The sequence below is a fragment of the Hyperolius riggenbachi genome, chromosome 3 (assembly GCF_040937935.1).
Source record: "Hyperolius riggenbachi isolate aHypRig1 chromosome 3, aHypRig1.pri, whole genome shotgun sequence".
NCBI classification, from domain to species: domain Eukaryota; kingdom Metazoa; phylum Chordata; class Amphibia; order Anura; family Hyperoliidae; genus Hyperolius; species Hyperolius riggenbachi.
The window spans coordinates 201,204,210-201,231,545 of NC_090648.1; the positions used below are offsets into that span (position 1 = coordinate 201,204,210).

The 27,336-nt window shown below is 45.3% G+C and overlaps 1 protein-coding gene across 16 annotated transcripts in view; it reads left to right on the top strand.

Moving 5' to 3' along the window:
* The window catches only part of TJP1 (tight junction protein 1), a 622,292-nt gene that overhangs the window by 382,776 nt on the left and 212,180 nt on the right, over positions 1–27,336 (top strand). The window lies entirely within an intron of this gene.

The following is a 27,336-nucleotide window of genomic DNA, read 5'->3' on the forward strand; positions in this document are numbered from 1 at the left end:
TTTTTAATTATGGACACGCAAATCGCATGCAATGCAAGTCAAAGGAAATTTGAATTTTAGTATTACGAATGTGAAAGTTTGCATGCAAATGTGCAGTTAATAACATGCAAATTAACATGCAATTTCATGCAAATTAACTTTATTGGTAAAAATCGGAATGCAAACATTTACATTAAAACACATCTAAAATATTGGATGCAAAATATTGCAAAACCGCAGAGTTGCAAAAAGGAAACATGCAGCTGGAAATCACAGGCATAATTGTGAAGGCATCCTTATTAAAAATTACTTTCCTTTTTAATTTTGCAGCCAGTTATGAATTTCCAAATCTGACCGCAAGCTCAAACTGTGCCTTTTTTGCCACAGTATACTATTTGATATTCAGACTACCCACGAATTCCCTTGTTCCAGCATGAGTAATTAGCTGTGCTGGGCAAGAACCTTGCAAGATTGGTTCAGCTCTGTGTTCACTGGTATAGACTGGCTGGTCATCCCTCCCAGTTCCTCGAAGCAGGTTATTTCAGCGCCGCGCTGAGCAGCGTATGCCGAAGCTGGGCGCCGTCATAGCAGCGGCTGCCAGACTCCAAACTTTTTTATGGCTGTAATACCTTATCAGTGAACATTATGCTATAGTCCGACTAGGTCCTGACTGGAGAGAAACTGGCAGTTGCATAGCTGAATGTTAACTCTTTCAACAGAGTCCACAAAGACTGGCACCACATTGTAAAATATAGCTCTTTATTCAAAAAATGTAAAAAAGTCATCCAGTAAAAAATGCTGTGGCCATTTTTTACTGGATTACTTTTTTACATTTTTTTTAATAAAGAGCTATATTTTACATGGTGGTGCCAGGCTGCCAGCCTTTGTGGGCTCTGTTGCTTGTAAGTCACATTTGCTGTGACTTGAGGCATTGGCACACAACACGTCCTTTGTTCATGGGTGCGCCCTCTCTTTTTGTGTGTATCCTGTTAACTCTTTCAGGTAGAAAAAGAAGAAAAAGAACAAAGCAAAGTTATGTGTAAGCTTGCCACGGTACATCCACAAAAGGTTCCCTTTAAAACAAACATATCCCTTAGGCTAGCTTCACTTTGGGCCGTTGCATTGCATTGCATTGCATTATAACATACACATAACACAATGAAAAACAACATTTGAGGTTGCATAGCATGTACCGCAGGCAAAGAAGCCACTGACCAATGTTCATTTTCATTTACTAGCATTGTATGCATCAAGGTGTGCGATTGTAGCAGGACACTGCATGTTCCGCAGTGTAATAATGGAACTGTACAAAGACTATGAAGCGACACACTTTACAGTGTGCAAAACAGTGTCCACAACAATGCAATGTATCAGCGTGAAGGTAACACATGCGGATAACAGTCATATTTACCACAGTTTGTTCTAAGTATTACTTCTTTGCTATTTCCCATTTCCAGAATTTGTTCTATGAGTTTTGATTTGGACTCTGGTCTTCAGACAATTTACTCCGCTAATGTAGAACTACAAATTCCAACATGGGCCGCTGTAGCTACCAGCTATTGGAAACATGTTATTAATGTAAGCTGAGACTGAGGGCCGGTTCACACGGACGGCAGGCGGCGTTGGGGCGGCCAGGAAGTCGCGTCGTCCTGTGACGTCCCGTTCGGTGGCGGCGGTACAGAGATCGTCGCGATCGGCGTTTCTCGTCCCCGCAGGGGGACATGAAGACGCGCCGGCTAGCCGTCCCTAGACGTTGCATGCGGCTTCTAGGGACGGCCGAAACGATGCGTTAAATCGGGATCAGAACGCCGCGTTTATGCAATCGACGGTAATCGACGGTAACCGCGCAATGCTAAACGCTCCTATTCACTTGAATGGGAGAGTTTAGCCGATGGGTCCCGAACGCTTGACGGTAGACGCCGCCAAGCGTCCGTGTGAACCGGCCCTGAATGTGAACCTGTCCGGAAAAGTCAATATTAAAAAACAATATTTTGTAAAGTGCAAATAATCCAAAGAAAATATTTTGAAATCTGCTGAGTAAATTCTTTCTGAATGTAATACAAAGTTTATTTATTCAGAAAATATTTTAAAGCTTAGTGAGCGAGCTAGCAAGGAGAGAATCATTGGGGTTGCCTTTACTAAACCTGTTCTTCTGTATTTCCATATGTAAAGGTCAGAGTGAGCATGGAAAACATGTAGGATGGTAATTCAGACTTTTCAGACTTGGCTACATATTTGTGCCAGGAAGGTAAAATGTTGCCTTTTTTAACTAACGTCTGTAACCTCCACATGGGGAGAAAGTAAAACCATGATGTATGACTTCAGGACAGTGGGTGCAATACACTGCATGGTCTATATTCTTCAGGACAGCTGGTAGACTATACAACTCAGGAAGTAGGTGGATTAAAGACTTTAGGACAATTTGGATTATACTCTCCAGGAAGTGGGTGGAACATACACTTCTGGGCTGCTGGTGGAATATACAGTACACTCCAGGGCAGTGGGTAGAGCATACACTTCAGAAAGTGGGTGGACTGTACACTACAGGAAGTGGCAGTGGCATAGCTAAGGAGCTGTGGGCCTCGATGCAAGTTTTACAATGGGGCCCCCCAAGCATTCTACACATAACAGTTGATACGGCGCACCAAAACCTGCCAATGGCAACTACAGCGTCAGAGGTGCAAGAAGGGGATGGGGAGCAGTTTGTTAATGATTACCACTATTCAAAGCATCTATAGAAGTGATTATTATGAGCACAGGACCAATAGAGAGCTAATGCTGTAGTTGAGGGAGGGCCCTTTGGGGCCCCTCTGGCCCAAGGGCCCCGATGCAGTCGCAACCTCTGCAACCCCTATTGCTACGCCCCTGGGAGAGTGGGTGTAGTATATAATTCAGAAAGTTGGTAAAATATACACTTTAGGAAGTGGGTAAAATATAATTAAGGACAGTGGGTGGATTATACACTTCAGAACAGTGGGTGGATTATACACTTCAGGACAGTGGGTGGATTATACACTTTAGGAAGTGGGTAGAGTATACACTTCAGGACAGTGGGTGGATTATACACTTTAGAAAGTGGGTAGAGTATACACTTCAGAACAGTGGGTGGATTATACACTTTAGGAAGTGGGTAGAGTATACACTTCAGGACGGTGGGCGGATTATACACTTTAGAAAGTGGGTAGAGTATACACTTCAGGACAGTGGGTGGAATATACACTTCAGGACAGTAGGTGGAATATACACTTCAGGAAAGTGGGTGGATTATACACTTTAGGAAGTGGGTAGAATATACACTTCAGGAAAGTGGGTGGAATATAGACTTCAGGACAGTGGGCGGAGTATACACTTGATGAAGTGGGTGGAATATACATTTCAAGAAGCATGTGGGGTCAGACATACATACAATTTATGGTTGGTGCTGGACCAGATTGCTAGTAGAGTGTCCCAGCCATTACGTGTTCACTAGCCACCTATTCAGTTTGTGGCTGCCTGGTGATTTGTTTATCAGATTGATTACAAAACCCTGTAGGATTCTGTAGCTGATCAACTAATGCTGGGTACACATGTTGCGATTTCCCGCTCCATTCGTGGGATCGATTGGATTATTTCCAACATGTTTGATCGGGTTTCGATGGATGCAGCCGTCGATTTTGCATATTAAGTATGAAAAATCGACGGCTGTATCCATCGAAACCCGATCGAACATGTTGGAAATAATCGAATCGATCCCGCGAATCGAGCGGGAAATCGCAACGTGGGTACCCAGCATAACAGGATTTGAAAGACCCTGCAAAGAGAAGGTGCGATTGCTGTGCACACAGCATGTAATTGTTTCAGCAACCTTAATCCAGGGATGGCTAGTAATCAAGTACCCCGTATACACCAGCTCTCACCTCCAGCTCTACTGCAGATTGCTGGTGGGTGAAAAGGAGCTTGGGTTATCCACTTGCATATTCTTCTCACTACAAGTTTCATTTAAACACCACTGTAATTCTATAAATCTTTATAACTCTGTGTCAGTCAGGAATGATCTGGATCAATAAATAAGTTGTATCTGGTTTTAAAGGAATGTGAATTAAACATATTTGATTAACTCGGACATGGACATTTTTTTATTTGTGTGACGTGCAAAACAGATGTTCAGCAATAACCCAGTTTTCTCTCTGCTGCTTTCCTCTGCATCCAAGGCCATGTCCACCAGAAAGGTGCTTACTGGATGTACATGAGTCACTTTTACTAGCGAACTCATAAAAAGAGAAAAAGCAGGGGGAAGAAAAATCAATACACCTCATCTCAGTGACGGCAAGATTAAAGACAGGACAGGAGCAGCAGTCAGGAAATAACAAGACATGGGTCTCCGCTCCCGAGCTACGGGTCAGTGACTCTCACAAGCTGACATGCTTTGCCTTGTCCACTGATTAATGGAGGAACTGTTTTTATGGCTCACTAATGGTTACTTTAGGTGCTTTCACTCCACATCGTTATTTAATTCAAGGCATTTAGATGACATTTTTTTATAAATTAAAAAAACACATATTTGACAGTATATATTAATAGATTTAAGAGAAAGAGAATTCGTGTTTTGCAGAGGGTGACATCTTCCTTGTAAGAATGAGTGTATCGTATTAGACTTGACTTGGATCATCCCATTTTCCGCACTTGCACCTGGACTTGGCACTGGATTGGGAAAGTTCATTTATCTTCATTCATGGCTTATAACTGGAAGAGACAAGCAACTAGATCATGATGGATCAAAGGTTTGACCTGCGTGAACTCAGTTCCAACACATTTCTGAGGGCTCTTACCAGGGGCTTAACAACCATGTGTTGTCGTCTAACCCCCCCCCCCCCCCAAATAAAGACTGCATGGGGCCCCCTGAGTCCATAGCCCCCCCTCCCCCCCAAGAGACCAGGCTTTCAGTAAACAAACATCCCTGCTACCCCCTCCCGCCATGCAGAGTAGAACAGTGCAGCAGGTCTGCTCCATGCATCTCTGCTGCCATTAACCGGCTCCCTATCACATGTCCGATGCAAGTCATGTGATCGGGAGCACAGTGAATGGCAGCAAAGAGTGCTACTGCTGTGATGCATGGATATTTGTGGCGCTGGAAGCAAGTAAATATAACACTTCATGTGCTACTCTGCATGCAGATGGGAGGAGGCGGGGCCCCCAATGCCCCTGGGCCCCCCCTGCAATCGTGGGAAATTGCAGGGGCTATTGTTACGCCCATGGTTTTTACATGCATAGCCATTATTGGATATCCTCGAAATGTAATGAAAAGGGAAAATGCATCAGAAATGTAGTCATTGGGCACACAAAAAAACCCAATCAGATTGGTAGAAGGGCAAGTAGGGGAGCCGTGGATTGTTCCATTAATGGTGTTGGCTTCACTTAGCCAGTGAAGGGAATAACCGGCTGTAGAATGGCAGAATGTTTGCGGATAATCACATGATGAGACTTCTTCTTCAGTTGCTGTTGCTGCACTGGTAGGAATGATGAAACCTTTCATGATGGATCAAGAGATGTTTTCCCTCGAGCTGTTCAGTGATGGAGTGAAAGTGGAACAATCCTCCAGTAATTGCTCCTATTAGTTGGTGATTAGAAGAAGCTAATGCTGTTCCTGCATACTGATCATTTCTTGATAGAATTCCATCTACCTTTCCACACTATCATGTGACCAGTCTGAGTATGTGTGCCACCATGATATAACAGCATGAGGCTAACAAACACTACGAGTTCTACAATAATCATCAGATAAGGTTATGTTTATTCATGTTAAATATAATACAAATTGTAATCACCAGGACAAGGTGCTGTGTAAAATAAGAATGATCTGCCGGCATGTGATGCTGATGTTAAGTGCCGAATCGCCGATGGGAAACGTAACTCTTCCATAGGAGTGCAAGCGTTCTGTCAGGGGAGCGAATGCGAGGGGGCATGCCCACTCGGTGACACTCTACATTTCGAGAAGGTGGGGGCATTTGTTATAGTATAGGGGGGGCGGGGGTTAACCAGTCTACTTAATTTTTTTTTATAATTTCTATCTAGGGATGGTTCAAGGCTACTTACACTGACACCTGGTATGGAAGGAAAGGGGGGGGGGGCACTACAGGCTACACAATTCTGAAAGGTGGGAGGAAGGGAACGCCAGACTCATTCATTCTCATATTGAGGGGGAGGGGCACTAGGCTACCTAATTCTGATAGCAGGGGGAGGGGCACACTAGGCTACTTAGTTCTAATATCTGGTGTGTGGCATGCAAGGCTACTGTATTGTAGGGACATTGCTGAAATACATTGCTTGAGGGATATGCTACTTAATTATGTTGTTTAAAGGACTCAAGAGGTGAAATTATAAAGCAATCTTTACTTACCTGGGGCTTCTTCCAGCCCCTGGATGTCTTCTGAGTCCCTCGCCATAGCTCCAGTGTTCCCCGGTGTCCCACTGTCAACCTGTGAAGCTCGCCAACCCATCAGCTGGACAGCAAGCGTGTCCATGTCATCGGGCATGTACTGTGCCTGCTCAGTTAGTCTGCGCAGGCACAGTACGCACCCGATGACATGGGCGTGCCGGCTGCATGTGCAGAAGTGGCGAGCTTCACACGCGGACAGCAGGGAGCACCAGAGCTGCAGCGAGGGACTCAGAAGACATCTAGGGGCTGGAAGAAGCCCCAGGTAAGTAAAGATTGCTTTTTAATTTCACCTTGTGAGCCCTTTAAGGGGAGTTTCTTTCTATGTTGTTTGGAGTGGGGGTAAATTACAGTATGTTGTTTGGGAGGCACATAGGGCCTAATTATGATCTGAGATTATACAAGTGGTCATTGTGGGAAAAGTACATGAACTGAATTTTATTGTGCCTCCTATGGCTGTTAATGTGGTACTCAAGGGTAAACTTATTTGAGGAAAAAGTGCTTTGTTCAGAGTTTTGTTGGGGGTGCTACTGATTTCACCCATGCTAGGTTCACAAATACATTACGTGGTCCTACCCAGAAACAATTATGCTCACACCTACTTTTGCCACAGAATTATCCCTCCAATGGTGCCCAGAGGTGTCCCTTATCTTCTGGTATCCTAGCAATGCCCCTGGGGTTACTGTGGGGGTGGGGATTTTTTCACACCTGCCCTGAGCGCTATTTAGCCTAATGCTAGGTACACGCGATATAATTTCCTGACAGATTTACTTTCAGATCAACTATTTCCAACAAGTCCAATCTGCTTTCTGGTCGATTTTCCGTTCACTTATATGGAAAATTGATCAGAAAGTCGATCAGACATCAGTTCACACTTGTTGGAAATAGTCAATCTGACAGTAAATCTGTCAGAAAATTGTATTGTGTGTACCTAGCATAAAAATTCTGTTATTTGGCAGTGCTTGCCACTTGTTCTGTTATTTGGTAACTGAAGTTTCTGAACCCTTTCTCTATTTTCATCTAACTAATTATATATGATTGTTACCTAGATTCTCTTTACTGGGTGCTGGTTAGGTTGGATGTAAACTTGCATTTGCCTTAAACGGACGTTGCAATATGTTGCCCTTCCACACAGCCCAATACAGCACAAAGAGCCATTGTCTCCCGACTTGGCCACACAGACTGATGACATCTCTGTAAGTCAACAGAGTGAAACAAAACATCACTAAGCCTAGTAGTGGATGAACTATTCATTTGTTATGGTTTTACTTTGGATTCCACCTGCACACCTGTAATTATGTTTATGATTTACACTTCTAGGATGTATAACAAAAACATTCCAGGACACTGGATTGTTATGTGCGTAAGATAAAAATGTAATAAGCCTGCTGTTTACCTACTGGCATCCCTGCCGATGTGCTGGCATTGTGCATCCCATGTGCAGTGCCCATAGTATTTGTGGGAGCTTTACTGTTTTACAGTCTGGTCTAATTTAGTCGCACTGGATTTCTTAATGGCTCACCAATCTAGTCACATAAACAAGGCCTTCTAGCAAATACTACAAGTGGCAGACTGCCAGTCTGTGCCTACTTACAATGGCCTGGTGTGTATCAGTGCCCATACATCTATTTTGGTGGACGATCGACCAAGAGACAGATCTCTCTCTGATTGGAAGTAATAGGAGAGAAATCTGTGGCTGCCATAAACCGCATGCTGATTCCCGATCGATTTCAGCATGAAATCTTTTGGGAATCAGCCTCTTTGCCTCCGGCCACTGTCCCCCCAAATGAAGATGTGCATGAATAATGCAAGTGGGATGTATGATGTCAAACACACCTACGTGCAACATGCCGGCAACAACGCGGGACACGTGCGAGTGAGGAAGAGTAGAGACGGAACCTGCGGCGGACACCAACAGGTAAAGTATTCATGCACAGGCACTGGGGAGGGCACATTTTACACTATCGGGGGGACAGCACCAGGGGTTACGCTGCATTCATTGCTTGTCCCTTTATCGCACACAGATACTGCCACACAAACGATCGAGCACATCGTCGGTACAAGATTTTGCCGCATGTCCGATCGACACATGTGACCAATTTCGGCCAGAAACTGGTCGCATCGTCGATCGGGCATGCTGTTGGCAACAATTTTCATCCAATTTGATTATACTTGAATCGGATGGTCGATCGGCTGCCAAGTCGAGTAATAAATGGCCACATTAACAGCTCACTCTTGTGGACGTATGAAATAATCTGTGTGTGTAACGCAAATCATTATAGGAAAAACATGGTTACCATAATTATGGTTTTGGAACTGGGTGTGTTAATGGTGCATCCACAGTATCTTTAGTTCTGTTGGCCCCGTGTGACCTTCCTGGTTCCAAGTTCTAGCAGCACTTACTAATGAGATGTTTGTGATCATAACTAATAGACAGTTGTCTAATTAAACCTAGAGCAATGGCAATAGGCAAGAAGGACCGCTCCCCTGGAATATTGCAGTCAGTACCCTGCTGTTCTTTGCTGACTGAGCAGAAGTACCGCAGTGGTGTAGTACAGGATAATTCCCATGGCGTGTGTGCATTTCCTTGTGCTTTTGTGAGTTTTATCTGCAATATGCAGCACTGTGTAGCAATACAGGGAGACGTGTAAAGCAGAGAATTATTGCAGCCTTACAATAAGGCCCTGGGAGGTCATCCTGCATGCTCTGATTAGTGGATGTGATGGGTGGTTAAAAGAACAACCTACGGGGGATAAAATATGTGTGATTCTCCACACAAGTCATGTATAATAAAAAGCCTGGAAGCTTTGCACATTCACAAGTTATAATGATGGACCCTGATAGTTTATGAAAAATACAGACGTGTTGACATTAAGCAAGCCTTCTCAGAAGTGATAAAGTAACCTGTCTGAATATCATTAGTGCTAAGACTGCAGATGTTATGACTTGATGCTTGGCAGCTTTTTAGGTCATTCTGGCTGCTGGTGCTGTTAATGGTCTCTACATAGACATTGCACTGTGCTAGAAGAACATGTGATCATAGAAGAAGACAGATTACACCTCATACCATAGCATAAAAACACTCCACTCAACCAGTGATTCTGAATGCCATGCACAATAAATACAATAAATCAGGGAGCTGCAAATACAGTCTAGGAGACAGTGGCAAACTACAATTCATAGGGCCTCCTGCAAAACTTTGATGCCCTCCCCCCCCCCCCCCCACCCCCAATGTTTACACCCCTTCCTTTACCTCTCCTTGGTACACTTCACAGCCTTGGGGCCCATCTCACAAGGGACTTGATTCACTAAGACAAATAGCATGCCTTATCCTAGTTAACATGCCTTATCAGAGATAACACACCTTATCCGAGTTACCACGCCTTATCAAAGTTACCACGCCTTATCAGAGTATCATAGCTAGCGCTACAAACCAGCAGGGGCTCAGGGCAGGATGAGTGGAGCACTCGTCATTGCCAATTAGCAGTCAAAAGTTTGTAGCCTTCGCTATGCTACTCTGATAAGGCGTGCTAACTTTGATAAGGCATGTTAACTCTGATAAGGCATGCTATTTATCTTAGTGAATCAAGCCCAAAGAGTCATAAAACAAGTGTGGCCATCATGCTCTACACACCCATAACAAGTGTAGCCACAAAAACACCTGATCTGAAGGTATAGCCCTCTGTATCGGAGAAAAGGAAGGTCGATGGTTGGGGCCCCAAAGCAGCTTTGGCCCCCCTGTGGTCACAGGTGCTGCTCCCCTCTAGTTACGCCTCTGCTAGGAGACAATACAGCCCCTGCGGTTACCCCTTTGTTGATCTATCATAATTGTGTAATTTATTGCAGATTGGTGATGTGAAATGTTAAGATCTGTTGTTTAGTATATGGTTGAAGTGTTGACACTTTGACTTATGTGTTCATCACAGTGCCATGCTATCAGTGCCTGCTGTGCCCACCATAGCAGTTGTGTCTGGGAAAGCTATGTTGTGCTGGAAGGATTAATGGCTATTTGCGCTGGTAGTAGAAAATTAGAAAAAAAAGATATCCCACTACACCGTAGGGTCGATTAAAAGTCCAATTTTTATTGTGACACCTATGGGCACATGGGAAAAAAGCTCACGCGTATCGGAGCAAATACGGCTCCTTAATCATAGCGTTAATTAAGCTATGATTAAGGAGCCATGTTTGCTCCGATACGTGTGAGCTTTTTTTTCCATGTGTCACTCTAAAAATTGGACTTTTATTGGACCCTACGGTGTAGCGGGATATCCTTTGTTGTACTAACAGTTGGTCGCAGAATCCTTGCTCCTGTATGGCTGGTCGTTTGTATAGAGGTTGCAGCGGTCCCTTTTCCTTTTCTACACTGTTTGAGATGGGTTGAATTTGGAACAACACTCTGCACTTTGCAGCTCCTTCTCCTTCTCCATTTGAGATAAATGAACACACACACTAATGGCAGGAGTGAGATTACTTTCCTTGTACTTTCACATAGGGAATAGCAAGTGATCTTTCCAGAACACTTGTGCTACAAGCAACAGGCCGAGGTGTGGAGTGCTGCATTACAGATTTGCCTGTGCAAAAGCCCAAGCCCTGAGCCATTGTTTCTTGTAGCCTGGATGGATAACAGTAATAATCAGAGAACAAACAACAAATAATATGTAGAGTTTGGGCCTCTGAAACAGTGTGAATGCTCCCATAGGGAGCTACTGCACTAGGCGATTTGCAGATCGTTGGCCGATGCAGCGCAAACATTGTTTTTTGTGTCACTGTAAGGGACGGGTTCCACTAGCAGTGCTTTCTGTGCTTGCTGGTCACCGGTGCTAGGACAGTGGAGCCCTATGGAGGTGATTCCACCGCAGCAATGGTTATAAAAATCAAAAATGTGGTGCCTGCAGCATTTCCTGAGTAATTGCACATAAAGAAATGCTGCAAAATGGCATTTTTTAAAATCAATTGTTAAATTGCAATGTACGGTACTTATGACATGTCTAATGCAATGAAATTAAAGGAAGACTGCAGTGATAAACCTGCACATGAATCAAAAAAGCCAATTTAACATCTCTTCTATGGGGGAGCGCAGCAGTACCAATGTTTAAATGGTAGACCCCCCCCTGCCGTGCAGCAAATAGGGGTGATCAATGAGATGCAAATACTCCCAAAATTATGCAATTTTTTATTCAAATATATGCAGCTTGAAAAAGGACCAATCGATTTAAACTTGTGTTTAATCTCCCTGGCGGTAAGCCCGTGCTGAGCACGGGCTATGCCGCGCAGGAGGATCTCTCAGGCCCTGCTAGGCCGATTCGCATACATTTTTTTTTGCAACACACAGCTAGCACTTTGCTAGCTGTGTTTGCATTCCGATCGCCGCCGCTACCCGCCGATTAGCCGCCGATCGCCACGCCGCCTCCCCCAGACCCGTGCGCTACCTGACCAATCAGTGCCAAGCAGCGCTGAGGGGTGGATCGGGACTCCCAATGACGTCACGCCATGGCGACGGGGGGGGGGGGAAGCCCTGCAGGAAATCCCGTTCTTTGAACGGGATTTCCTGATCAAAGATCGCCGGAGGCGATCGAAGCGGGCGGGGGGATGCCGCTGCCTAGGGCTCGCTACATGATATAAAAAAAAATTTGCAAAAACACTGCTGTGCTGCCCCCTGGCGGTTTCTAATAGACCGCCAGGAGGGTTAAATTAAATTCAGTGTCGGACTGGGAGGTGGAAAAACTGAGGAAATCCACCTGCTAGCCAAGCAGCAGTAACCCTGTGTTATCAATCCCAATAGAAACCTGCAGCAAGCCTTCACTGTGAGCAGCAACACCTGATTACTACTGCGTGGCCAGCAAGTGGATTTCCTCAGCTTTACCACCTCCCAGTCCAACACTGATTAAATTGATTGGTCCATTTTCAATCTGCACACATTTGCATAAACATTTGCATTAACTTGAAAGAATTTACAATATATGTGTTCATCTCTAGCAGCAAGTGGTAGGTTTAGAAAATGCAGCACTCTTCTACAGTCATATCTGTCCAATACTGTATACCTGCAATGAACAGGCTCAAGATTCTGCATTAACATATAACTTAATTGCCACCACCAACCACCTTGTCTTTCAATATTAAATATGTGTATTGGTTCAAGACCTCTCCCACACCATTCCTACACTACCCAGAACTAAGGAAATAATTTCTGCCTTAAAGGCTACCTAAGGTAAGCACAAGGTTAAGTTCATTCTGGATCCACATACACCTGTGTGCTGTTTGTACCCTCTCCTCATTACCTTCACCCTGGTAATCACTTTTGGCTAAAGTCAAATTTACAGACAGGAAGAGGCAGGTTTGCAGCAATGTTCCCTCCTATCTCCCTCCCATTTCCTCCTCTTAGGTGGAGTGAAAGGGACAGGATAGCGAAGGAAATAGGAGGGTTATAGGTGGGAACATTGCAGCAAGCCTGCCTCTTCCTGTCTAAATTTAACTTTATCCAAAAGAACATTTTTCAAAAATTGATTATGGGTGTGGGGGGAGGGATCAATAGAAGAACGAGTAGAGGAATGGAGGGACAACCTGCAGGGATATGTGGATACAGCATGAATATATCTCTTTGTTTACCTTAGGTAGCTTTGCTTTGGGTCAAGTGTGCTTTAATTTCTAATTCAGAATAGATTATTGTAAGTAGTTTCTGTAACTAACTGTAACATTTTAGAATAACACCTGCCATTACATTAGACGTTCAGTATGTTCTTTCTGAAAATATCATTTCTACATAAGCTGCTAATAAGCACTAAGCTTGTGAAAATGGAACGATAATGTACAGTATACGTGGGATCGGGTTGTGCCTGTATAATGACATGAAAATCTATGAGACGGTTTTTGCAGTGGACATTTTACCCTGCTGGATACAATGCATGTAAACAGAGTAGAGTGGCTTAGCCAGGTCCGGGGAGAATTCACCTGGATCAGGCAGATTTGCAATAAGTAGATGTTTGCCATCTGTCTTGTTTCATGATTCACTAGGTAAACCAATCCATATCTGCAAAGAAGTGTTAAAGGGGTCAATTTTAATGGTAACTTTAGTACAGAACTATGCATAAATCTTCACTATGCAAGTCATTTTGTAAACAAATGCTTTTAAATATTGTTTGCATTCAGTTTATCAATGCTCCAACTAGATTTTGTTTCGGAAACTTGCTGGATACCATGGCAACTATAGACAACTTTGTGTTAATATATCCTGAATTTCCCCCTTTCTTGTTGGATTGTAAGTCTGCTGCACAAAGGAAGAAGTACAATGTATTGCTCCACTCTCACCCCTAAGGCCGGTTGCACACCTAATATTAGCGGTGCAAGCACTGCACCGCAGAAATCAGACTTCATATAACTCTGCACTACATTGCGGCAACAAGGTCATATGCAATATGCATAGTGCCGCCTCCCGGCTAGTGATGTACTTCCTGCTGGGCAGGAAGTACGTCACTGATATTACCATCGTTCACCGTGCTCCTGTCGAGCAGGAATTTGACTTGGCACAGACAAAAACCATACAAGGACAGACAGTATAGATATTACATGTGAAGGACAGTATATAAGTCAAAGTAGTAAACAGAGAGAGAAGTATTGATTTTCAGTTCTGTGCTATAATGCTTTCATGTCCTAGCAGCTCTAGCGTATGTAAGGCCGGGCAGACCTCTCCTTTCTTCAGCCTCTATACCCTAATCTGACACCAAGCCATTCGCCTACAGCCCAGCCCCCACTTGAACGGGAGACAAGTTGTGCTTACCTGACTACGGTTACCCACAAGACTTAGCGTATAGAGGCTGAGGCTGGAAAGACAGAGGTACCACCAGAACCCACTAGGAAAGACAAGCAATGCTGGGTATTATCAGGAAGTAGTGCAGGATGCACTGTGGAGGAGCATCTCAGATCACAGCAGGAGTAGATAGACAAGAAATAGGGAGGAAGATTGCTCAGAATGACTGCAGCTCTGAGCTTTTGGTAACCACCAAAACAAACAAGACAAGAAAGACAGGAAGGAACATTTACCAATCCAATCGCTACCAAGTGATGATATACGTCCACACAGAAATAACAATACTCGACAAAACAGAAAGGAGCGTTTTAAATAGCAACTGCAGCTATTGTAACGTCCACACGGCAGGAGTAAAAGGAGTGACTGCCAATCACCACCGCAGCGAAGGCACATCCAGGCAGCAAGATGGGAAGGAGCATCACCAATAGCAAATGCAGCTATGGTAGTGTCCATACAGCAAGCTAAAGGCAGCAGTGTCGGACTGGGAGCTGGAAAAGCTGGGGAAATACACTTGCTTGGCCAAACAGCAGTAATCAGGTGTTGCTGCTCACAGTGAAGACTTGCTGCAGGTTTCTATTGGGAGTGATAACACAGGGTTACTGCTGCTTGGCCACCAGGTGGATTTCCTCAGTTTTTCCATCCCCCAATCCGACACTAAAAGGGAGAGTGTGCCAATTACATCTGCAGGGATGGGAAGGTCCACCCGACAAGGCTGGACGGAACGCTGCTATTCGCCACCAGAGGAATAGCACACATTCACAAAGGTATGATGCAAGGTAAAAAACAGTTATCACATAAGACCCATCAATGTAGCTATGGTGTAAGCTGATTACTATGACAGGCAAAATGGTCGAACAGGAAGAGGCTTTTACATGGACATCCACTAGTGAGAGCAGACATGCAAATTCCAGCAATGCTGATTGGTAATTACTCGATCCTGTGCTACTCTGATTGAAGACTGCATCCTTTTTTGCAGCTTTCTTGATGGTGGTAGCAATATTGTTATCCCATATAAAGTTGATAGAGACAGAAGAAGCTTTATCTATTAATCATATGGTAAGTTACAGAGGAGAGATCAGGTTAAACGCCAGAGTAAAAAAAACGTAATTTAGTGAAACATTGTTTTTCAAATACTTGAAATGTATAAAGATTTATTTTTTACTAGTGAAAGTAAAGATACACTTTAAGCTCAATCAGTAAGGGCCCTTTTCCACTATGAAATGCGATCGCGATTGCGATCGCGATTCCAATCGCGATCGCAATCGCGTTTCAATTTCCACCATGCGATTGCAATTGCGATTGAGCTACTATACTCATTATAGTCCAGCTCAATCGCATACAAAACGCGGCAGGACGACGATTGCGCTTTGACCAAAATCGCATCGCAATCGAATCGCACTAATGGAAATTGCTGCTGCAGTTTCCATTAGTTTAATGTACCTTGCGATTTGCGATCAGAAGCAAATCGCAGGCTAGTGGAAAAAGCCCCTAAATGATGAAGGCGGTTCCATTTTTTATATGGGTCAGTGTTGCAGGGCATTATGGATCTATGTCAATCCTTGTATTGCCATTGATCCAGTAAGGAAATATTATACTTCCTTCAGTAAGGAAGTATTAGTTATCCTTACATGAGAGATGATGTAAGAGTAATGGATCACAGGACAACAAATATTATACCACAGCCCAGCACATTTGGCTGTACAATGGCAAAGTTACCAGTATGTGCCCTTGTCTTCATACAGTAAATCAGTCGGTAAGACCTGGTAAGGCCCGTACTCACTACACGATTTTTACGACAACCAGCGATCTCGCAACATGGGTACAAGCGCATGACTACACAACTGATGTTTGGCGGCACGCGGCAATAACGACTGTCAAGGCGGATCTTTGAAATCCCTGACAACTCCCGCGTTTGAACTCTCATTCGCGCCCGTCGTTTACCGTCGCGTGTACCTGCCGGCAGAAAGATAGATTGAGGAACTCTCTTTGTTGGAGAACGTGGCTGTGATCCACCTTCCTGCGTTGTTAGGTGAGTATTCCGCTATGTTTGCAGTTGTGCAGGCCTGCATTTTGCTAGATGTGATGCCGGGATATTACAATATGACAACGCATCCAAATCACTCTAGCCATGTCATACACAGCTATCGGGATTCACATGCATAATGCGACGGTAATCTGCCAACCATCCATTTTTTGCTCCCCGCATTCAAATTCTGATGCAGCCTATTGATTTTGATAGGCTGTAAAATTGCATCCACATTTGTGTGTGGGGAGATGGGCACAGGAGTGCAAACTCAGCCTTACTGACAGTCATATACCATGATTAAAGGCCGTAAAAACTCGGATGAAATCTACATGCATGTGAATGTGGCAAGCTAGACAACATTTTTCGCTGGCAAAAACGAAAACTCTGTAAACATGAAAGCAGCCTGTGTGATTGCGCAAAACCAGCAACATTACCTATTCAATATGCTTGCCAGGTTTCTTTCAATGCTTGCCTTTTAGGCCTCGTTTCCACTATCGCGAATCCGCATGCGTGTTGCGTATGCGGATTCACATAGACAATATAAGAGAATGGGCCTGTTTCCACGTATGCGTCTGCGGGAGCGTTTTATTGTGTGGAGAAAATCTGCACGGAACACCCTGCAGAATTCGCCTGCGTGTGAAATGCAGGCGAATCGCACACAATGTATTTAATAGGGAAATCGCATGCGTTTTCCCCATGCTTTTTTTGCCGCGAATTCGCATAGGTACCAATGTAAATTCACACAGGCAGTGACATGGTTAAAATCGCATATACCCTCACCTATGCGCATTCGCATGCGAATTCGCGGCAAAGACCGCATGCGATTTCATCAGCGGTGGAATCCATCCATTCCGCACCGCAATAGTGGAAACGAGCCCTTAAGTGTATCTGTTGGGAAAAAGTGTCCCAATAGATTCTTACTATCCAGAGGCTTCCCCATCTCGCTGTTCCAGTGCTGGGATCCTCAGAACCTTTTTGACAAAGGCTAGGAGGGTGTAGGGAGCACCTGGAGGACCCAGAGGCTTCCCTCTACCAACCTAAGTATCCAATTTTTCCTTTCAGTAAACTCACAGGTTTGCTTTAAATGTGAAAAATGTTTGCTTGAAAAATGCACCTAGACATGGATATAAAACCTAACAACAACATTCTTCTCACACAGAAAATGGTGAGGGCCCTTTCACACTGGTGTGGTGCAGCATTTCTACCGCACCCTACCACAGGGCAATGTCAGTCTATGGGGCCGACGCGATGCGGCCCGATGCGACGGAACTGAGGTTTTCGCCGCATACCCGACATGAGGGCAAACCTACGCTACCATTCGGCTCTGTGGAGACCTGTGACAATGTGCAGTGGACCAGAAATCATGTAAGTCTATGGCGATGCGTGTTTGTTAAAATGCTCCCTGCCAGTTTTTACGTCACACATGCGTGGAATCATATTTTAGCAATACGCTTCCGCGCACGCGATCATTTCGGCCACAGGAAGTGAGCGTCACTTCCTACTTGGCCGGCTGCCTGATGGAAATTACCACGAACTACCATAGTAATCTCCGAAGGCCTGTATTTGGCGGTGCCCCTGGGCTGCACCGCTTCCGCCAATACGTAGTGTGAAACCCGCTTTAGAGTACTTTCACACTGACATGTTGCGCTGCAAAGGACAATAAATCATATAGCAAATGCGATGCAATTCTGTTGTAATGATACATTTACATTGTTGTTTTAGCAGTGCGGTGCAACAAAATACATCAGAATAATGCAAGGCATGCTATGCGTTACTGCACAATATGTTCATTTACAGTTGCGGTGAAGCGTACTTTTTATGGCGTACGTTAAAAAGGGGCGCTGGGAAAAAAGGGCGCCGGGTTTTTAACGATAAGCATGGATAACGTTTAAAAATGTATTGTACTGTATTTCGTTTAAAATTAATGTTTTATAAAGTTATAAATCATTAAATAATGTGCATTAAATCGGCAATTGTAAAAACGTTAATCTTTCGTTTAAATAGTGAAACGTATAATAACGTTTAAAAAAAAAAATTACTAAGTAACCCTCCCTGTACCTACCCCTAACCCCTAGACCCCCCTGTTAGTGCCTAAACCTAAGACCCCCCTGTTGGTGCCTAAACCTAAGACCCCCCTGTTAGTGCCTAAACCTAAGACCCCCCTGTTGGTGCCTAAACCTAAGACCCCCTGTTGGTGCCTAAACCTAAGACCCCCCTGTTGGTGCCTAAACCTAAGATCCCCCTTTTGGTGCCTAAACCTAAGACCCCCCTGTTGGTGCCTAAACCTAAGACCCCCCTGTTGGTGCCTAAACCTAAGACCCCCCTGTTGGTTTTTTCGTTTAAAAATAATGTAAAAAAAAAAAAAAATGTACTGTTTTTCGTTTAAAAATAATGTTTGAAAAAAAATATTGTACTGTTTTTCGTTTAAAAATAATATTTAAAAATGTATAAATCATTAAATAATGTGTAATCATGAGAAGCAGTAATAAAACATTAAGTCTCCGGGCGCCGCTTTTAAAACGTTATTTTTCTCCGGCGCCCTTTTTTCCTATCGGGCGCCCATTAAACGATATTTATTATAGGAGTGAATGGCGGCGCCCGATTTGTCCACTAGCCTCAGGCGCCCGAATTTACTGTTACCCTTTTTATGTACTGCATGCTGCAATGTATGCTTCGTAAGGGGCAGTGCTCTCTTACCTTTCTTTGTCTTGGAATTAGTTAAACATTTTATTCATCATGTTACATTTGTCACTGTAATTACTATGTCTACCAATTCTATTTGATGAAGCAATGTCTATGCTTTGTGTGCACCCTCATCTGTATTGTATTGAGCCCCATATTTGTTTCTTGCTCTATACAGTGCCACGGAATATGATGGCACTTTATAAATAAATAATAATTGCACGATTAATGCATGATGCAACTTTTTCCCTCCATTGCAATCCCGTTTTTACTCAATGTGCCACATAGCGCCCCAGTGTGCAAGTAGCTTTACTGTAATGTATGAAGCCTATGCATCCTGTTGTGTGAACAATTACTTTATCCAACCAATGGAATGTGAATTTACCAATTAAGCTCAGAAAAATGAAGTGGCATACTTGGAACTTTACTGAATGCATTGTAGACAAGCTTTTTCTAAAAACAAAATGTCAACAAAGATATATTTCTTAATTATTTCTGTTAAGTGATTCCAGTGCCTGTCACTGTAAGCGAGAAAAGAGCAGTAATGGTTGTCTAGCAGCTAGCGGGGAACTAAGGAGCCAAAAGATACAGTACATTTTAAGTGACAGTTGAGTAAAATTGCAATAAACCAAACTTGAGTTAACCTTCCTCTAAAAGATCTCCATCCCTGCCATTGTTTTATGAGTGCACAGAGTCACCTCACCTTGCTGGTCAGAGGTGCAGCTGCTGTCTCTCTTTCATGGGGTCTGACAGACTGCTTTTCAGAAATTTTAGAAATACCGTAACCTTCTCTGCAGAGCTTATATTGTTATATTACACCAGAGAGTGGCTTCAGACACTAAAGGGTTACCTCTGCATCTGAACTGCCCTGACAAAGTGGAGATGCTAATTAAGGTAAAGCAATCAGGCAGTGTTTTGTCTGCTCTTCATAGAGAAAGTCCTCAATGGCAAAGGTAAGTGTCAGCTAGGCAAATAAAAGGTATGTGTGGTGTAGTCTTTGTGAGTGGAGTTTTTGTTTGCAAAAATTTTCTTAGAGCACACCTGACCTGAGGCAAAGCTACCCAAGGTAAGCACAGAGGTATGTTCATGCTGGATCCAGATACCTTTGTGCGTTGTCTGTTCCTCTCCTTGTTCCTTCTGTTCCTGTAATCACTCCTTGAAAAAAATGGATTTTTAGCTAATGTCAAATGTTCAGACAGGAAGAGGCATGCTTGCTGTGATGTTCCTTCCTGGCATATCCGTTATTCACACCTTTCATGAGGTACTGCAGGAGACCAGCCTCTAGACACCGTGAGCACCAAGCTGGAAGTGCCCATGTGATTATCCTCTAGAAGTACTGCTAAGGATTTGGGGAGTATAGGGTTTATTATTATTGAGGTGTGCTGGCTACTTTTGTGGAAGAGGAGTGTGATTGCTGAGGGGATGTTCAGGAAAGGTAACTGCAAGCATTCCATGTGTTGCCTGCCCAGACCTCTGTATACATAGTAATTAAGGATGTTCAATGACATGCAAATAATTTTGAGTTGATTTTCGGGAATTTTATGCAAAATGTACAGCTAGAAGATATACCAACCCAATGCAGCAGCGTGAGCAGAATTTGCAATTCAGTACATGTTGGCAGCGGACTGTTGTCTGCATACCTCCCATCTTTTTAAAATAAGAAAGTGGGACATCTTTAAGACATGCACCTGCTATACCTCTGACCCTGCCTTAACCTTAGCCGATACATACCACAAACAATTCAGAAGCAAAATACATTGTTTTAACCATACCAAACATCACCATGCCAAACCATACTGGTCCTTTATATCATCACTAGTGGGCCTAAGCCCGTTTAAAAACAGGCTAGGTCTGTCACTGCGCATGCGCCCGCCATGCACGCACATTTCTGCTGCGAGCGCCCGCCTCGCCCGCCCGCTGTGCTCCCAGCGCACGCGTGCACGACGCGCCAGCCCACCCGCGCACGCCCGCCAGGGCCGGCCCGCTCATGAGGCAGGGTGAAACTTTTGCCTCAGGCGGCACATTTCTAGGGGCGGCATCCGCCCGTCGGTGGGTGCGGGGAGCCGGCCGCCGAGGTGGAGGGGTAGCGGGCAGGACTGGGGTTTTGGGCCTAGCGGCGGGGAGGGGGGTCGGACCCCCCCTCCCTCGCCTGGGTCCCCCGATCTGCGCTCCCCTCCAGCCTTAAATAGATCAGAAGCAGCCGCTACTCATAAGAGGCACGAGTGGGGAGGACTCACCTCTTCCTCGATCCAGCGTGCGCTCCACTGACGTCACTTCCTGCAACGCCGCCCACTGTATTGTAAGTGGACGGCATTGCAGGAAGTGACGTCAGTGGAGCGCACGCTGGATCGAGGAAGAGGTGAGTCCTCCCCGCCCGTGCCTCTTACGAGTAGCGGCTGCTTCTGATCTATTTAAGGCTAAAGGGGAGCGCAGATCGGAGGACCCAAGCGAGGGAGGGGGGGTCCGACCCCCGTCCTGCCCGCTACCCCCCAGCTCGGGGGGGGGGGGGGGGGGGGCGCAGCAATAATTTTTTCAAAATTTGCCTCAGACGGCAAAAAGTCTAGGGCCGGCCCTGACGCCCACCCACCAGCCCGTCCGCCCCTTCGCCCGTCATCACTCACCGCGCGTTGCTCTCCCTCAATGACCCTGCGTCCCTGCACATGCGCAAAGCGCATGTGGGACACACACAGGGACATGGGACGCAGAGACAGTAGGGTTTTATTATAGAGCATAGTAACATATTAACATTTGAAACAAAAGAATGTAAATTTAAAGGATAGGAATAAAAACTGAGCCAATGAAACACATTGGTTCCCAAAGAGGGACGGTCCTCCGGAAAAGGGACAGTTGGAAACTATGTTGTCTGTTCATATGAATAGGCCTTTATTTTGAGTTCAAATCACAGTGGACCTTTATGAGAACACCTGTCAAATGCCTAAAAACAACCACACATTAGAAGAACACCTACAGAGTGTCTAGCAAGCAATTTGTAGGCCTTTAACAGGGACTCACACAGGAAGAAGCACAAAGCACTTGTGGGACTTGTGTTTCCTTAGCAATTGACAGGTTGCATCAACTGCCATGAAAAATGTGACAATATTGCTAATTCTCGTGCCAAGTAAATGCCGATCACTTTTGTATGGTATTTGACTTGAACGTCTGCGACCTCAGAGTTGTTTGGAACCAGCCCTGACTCCTTATGACCTCTCCCCTGTAGTCAGCTGAAAATCCCCACATAATTCCACAGAACTCTAATTGCACCATATGATTCTGTGTGAAGCACTTCCCATACTCTGCTTTCCACCCTTATGAGGAGGTGTGAGTACAACCAGGGTGACAGGGCTCATAGAGTGTACTGAGAAACTCCACCTTGGTTTCTGTTTCTGAGCCTAGTTTATCCCAGCAGGGGGAGGGGTGAGAATGGCATGGGATCTCTGCACTTTACCTCCTCCTGACATAAGATTCAGAGGCACGGGAAGGGAGGGGACCATCCTGCTGGGAAGAATCAGCAAAGGAATTTGGGTTAATGAATCTATTTTTACAGTCCTACACACCAGTCTACATGCTACAAGCCACACATGTACACCAACAGTTGTTTCCAACACCAAAAGGTCCCCAGATAAAAGTTTAGTCTGAAGTTTATTGATGTAGTAAACTATATTTTGGAGCTTTATAGCACATATATTCATATAAAATTAACAGGATTTATACAATCATAAATGTTAGAACTGTGTATTCTGGTTATGATAGAACAGGTAAAAATGTACTACCAATGTGTATCTGACTCTCACGTGCAGATCTGCTGCTAGACTACAGGTGAGTTTAGTTCTTGAATTTATGATTCCTGGTTCTTTGCTGATGAACTTCAGCTCATAGTCATATTTGTGTTTGTGCAGGTCAGGCTTTCTGTAAAACTGTCATCATCCTGAACCTATAAGTATTATCTCTATGTTCCCTATTCCCTGTGGTATGAGGCTAGGTCTGCACTATGCTGGATTGGCAATGTGGACCGACACAGCATTCTGATGTATGATCTGCTGTGCTTATCCCCTACATTTTGGTACCCATTGGTGTCCATTGTTCCTTATGACAACGGGCAGCAAGTGAGACCTGATTTGATGGAATGTAAGCTAGAATGTAAGCTCACAAAGGCAGAGACCTCCTAATGTAATGCAGTTGGCTGATGGTGTAATGGTTAAGGGCTCTGCCTCTGACACAGGAGACCAGGGTTTGAATCTCGGCTCTGCCTGTTCAGTAAGCCAGCACTAATTCAGTAGGAGACCTTTGGCAAGTCTCCCTTACACTGCTACTGCCAATAGAGCGCGCCCTAGTGGCTGCTGCTCTGCTCTGGCGCTTTGAGTCCGCAAGGAGAAAAGCGCAATATAAATGTTATTTGTCTTGTCTTGTCTTGTCTAATGTCTCTTATTCTGATGTAATATACCATATGATCATGCACCAGTATTGATAATGTCTCGTTAGCAGTGTGTAACGATCGGTGTCAGCACGCAGAGAGAATCTGATTATTAGTGATCTGCAGTATCGCCAAGAATACAGATATATACCTGATTATTGATGATCTGCAGAATCACCGATAATACAGATATATTGCTAACCTCTGGACACCTATATAGTGTGAGTGTTTGGTGCAACAGTAATAACTTTGAGTGAGGACCACCCGAGGAGCAGGTGGTCCTTGGCAGTATAAGAAATACCTCCCTTTGGAAGTGCAGAGATCTTGCAGCAGCCTGAGACATCCAAGGGGGCGGAGTCCCAGGCTGAGTAGCAAGAAGACCCGGTGGCTAGTGACCCCTGGAAGATGGGCGTCACAAGCAGGTCTGGAGAATAACACAAATGATAATACAGTTCCCTAATCTTGGGTGCGAGGTCCGTGGTCTCAGCACCCTGGAACTAGTGTGGAGAATAACACAAATGATAATACAGTTCCCTAGTCTTGGGTGCGAGGTCCGTGGTCTCAGCACCCTGGAACTAGTCTGGAGAATAACACAAATGATAATACAGTTCCCTAGTCTTGGGTGCGAGGTCCGTGGTCTCAGCACCCTGGAACTAGTCTGGAGAATAACACAAATTATAATACAGTTCCCTAGTCTTGGGTGCGAGGTCCGTGGTCTCAGCACCCTGGAACTAGTCTGGAGTATAACACAAATGATAATACAGTTCCCTAGTCTTGGATGCGAGGTCCGTGGTCTCAGCACCCTGGAACTAGTCTGGAGTATAACACAAATGATAATACAGTTCCCTAGTCTGGGTGCGAGGTCCGTGGCCTCAGCACCCTGGAACTAGTCTGGAGTATAACACAAATGATAATACAGATCCCTAGTCTTGGATGCGAGGTCCGTGGTCTCAGCACCCTGGAACTAGTCTGGAGTATAACACAAATGATAATACAGTTTCCTAGTCTGGGTGTGAGGTCCGTGGTCTCAGCACCCTGGAACTAGTCTGGATAATAATACAATGATAAACAAAAGTAATCTGGCTGAGTGTGAATTCCCAGGTCCTCCTGGTTCAAGCACACTGTAGGATCTGACTATGGTCTGAATGCTTCCACGTAAGTGTTCGCAATGGCAGACAACCAGCAACTGGCAAGCAAGCTATATATATAGTGGCAGGACTCTGCCGCCCCGCCCGAGCCACTCAGCCAATCAGGAGTCCAGCAGGAATCAGCTGATCGTCCTGATCAGCTGATCCATCTCCTGCTGGCATAAAGGTCCTGACGTCTGGCTCACGCGCGTAGTTCTCCATCCAGGTGCACTAACAGACCCAGCCACGCCAGACGCACGCTGCTGCGTGCAAACCGCCGCGTTGGACGTGGAAACAGCCGCCTTGCTGCCAGTACATACGGCGGCTTTTCTGCGTTTTCTCACAGTACCCCCCCCCTGAGGAGTGGACTCCGGACACTCTCCACCAGGTTTTTAGAATGTGGGTCTAGAATCTTTTCAGTCTCACATTCCGATTGTTTTTTTACCATCACAGGGAGGGAGGGAGGGAGGGCAATCCACGTGCACTGCTGGCTTCAACAGAGACACATGGACTGATCTTACACCTCCCATATTGGCTGAAAGATCGACAGCATAGGTGACAAAATTGACTCTCCTGATCACTGGGAATGGTCCTATGAATGTAGGACCCAGTTTGGTTGATAATCGCTTCAGGGCCCCATGCCGAGAGGATACGTACACCATGTCCTCTGGGAAAAACTCCCACTCTACAGACTTCCTCTTACTAGTCTGATTTTTCAGAGTCCGGGGTTTTCTTGACACTGGTAAATATTGTAATGTACCCGGTGAAGTCTGACGAGATGTTTTACCCCCTAGAATGTCTCGCTGGCAAGGGCCCAGACTAGGCATCCAGTCCTCCACCGTCTCCGCAGGTGCCCTGACCACCCTTCGAGGTAGGCCGGTCTCAGGCTTGGCATCTTTAACTACAGCTTCTGCTTTAACCTGCACTGCCACTCCTCCAACCTGTATCTTGGTAGCACGAACTGCCACTCTGCCCAAACAATGCTGATGGCAATAGGCTGACCATTCCAGCAGCTGACCTGAAGCCCAGTCAATCCGTGGGGAGTGGAGTTGCAACCAGGGCATACCCAGAATAATGGTGGAGGTTGCCATGGGCATAACCAGGAACTGTAATCTCTCTTCATGTGACGCCCCTAAACAACATGACAACAAGGGGGTTTGAAAAAGAGATTGACTACTCTGCAGCAGCGAGTCATCCACTGCAGTGACCAGAATCTGCTAGTTATGTGGGGACAAAGGTATCCCCAATTTTTTAACAAAATCGTAATCAATGAGGTTTACCGCAGAACCAGAGTCCACAATGGCTTCTGCGGAACTAGTCTGACCCTCCCATGTAATAGAGCAGGGAAGGAGCAGACGATCATTGTTTAAAGGGAACGACTGCTCGCCTGTGGTGTTGACCAACCCCAGACGACAGCGTTCTACTGGCCCCTTATCACCATCTAGATTGCGTTTTCTTGGCCCTCTGTGACTCTCTTTCTCCTGACTCAACCCTGAATACCCGATTTGCATCGGCTCGTCTGCGGGTGATGGAGATCGAGACGAGTCGTGTAAGACAGACCTTCTAGCATTCCTACCACGAACCTGTCTCTGGTAGCGCAAGCGGCGATCTATCTGCACGGCCAACGAAATTGCCTCGTCTACAGACTTGGGCTCAGGATGTCCAATCATCACATCATAAACTGCATCCGACAACCCTGCCAAAAAACATCTCGCAGATACTGCCCATTTCCTGAACTCAGCTGCGTAATTCTCAACCGGATCCTTGCCTTGCCGCAACGTTTTGAGCTTGTGACTGGAAGATGGGCGTCACAAGCAGGTCTGGAGAATAACACAAAGTATAATACATTTCCCTAGTCTTGGGTGCGAGGTCCGTGGTCTCAGCACCCTGGAACTAGTCTGGAGAATAACACAAATGATAATACAGTTCCCTAGTCTTGGGTGCGAGGTCCGTGGTCTCAGCACCCTGGAACTAGTCTGGAGTATAACACAAATGATAATACAGTTCCCTAGTCTTGGATGCGAGGTCCGTGGTCTCAGCACCCTGGAACTAGTCTGGAGTATAACACAAATGATAATACAGATCCCTAGTCTTGGATGCGAGGTCCATGGTCTCAGCACCCTGGAACTAGTCTGGATAATAATACAATGATAAACAAAAGTAATCTGGCTCAGTGTGAATTCCCAGGTCCTCCTGGTTCAAACACACTGTAGGATCTGACTATGGTCTGAATGCTTCCACGTAAGTGTTCGCAATGGCAGACAACCAGCAACTGGCAAGCAAGCTATATATATAGTTGCAGGACTCTGCCGCCCCGCCTGAGCCACTCAGCCAATCAGGAGTCCAACAGGAATCAGCTGATCGTCCTGATCAGCTGATCCATCTCCTGCTGGCATAAAGGTCCTGACTTCTGGCTCGCGCGCGTAGTTCTCCATCCAGGTGCACTAACAGACCCAGCCACGCCAGACGCACGCTGCTGCGTGCAAACCGCCGCGTTGGATGCGGAAACAGCCGCCTTGCTGCCAGTACATGCGGCGGCTTTTCCGCGTTTTCTCACACAGTGCGGTGCGTATTGTCGAGACTTCAAAATAATTCAGCTGTCAATTAATTGTTTCTGAATCTTAACAGTCCCAATTCAAATTCCTGGTTCATCCTCAGCTAATTCTTGTTCCTGCACAGAAAATTCTATGGAAAGTTGAATCATTTGCTCATCCCTAATAGGCAGTCTAACTCATTCAGTGTTGCTACAAGAGCGATGCTTGGGTGGATGCAGATTCAGGTGGTGTGACTTGAAATACAGGTGTATGTGTGTGTGTATGTGTGTGGGTGGACTATAACCTGCTTCTCCTCCTCAGCTGTGTGTAACCATTAACTTGCCTCAGGGTAGGGGTGGTG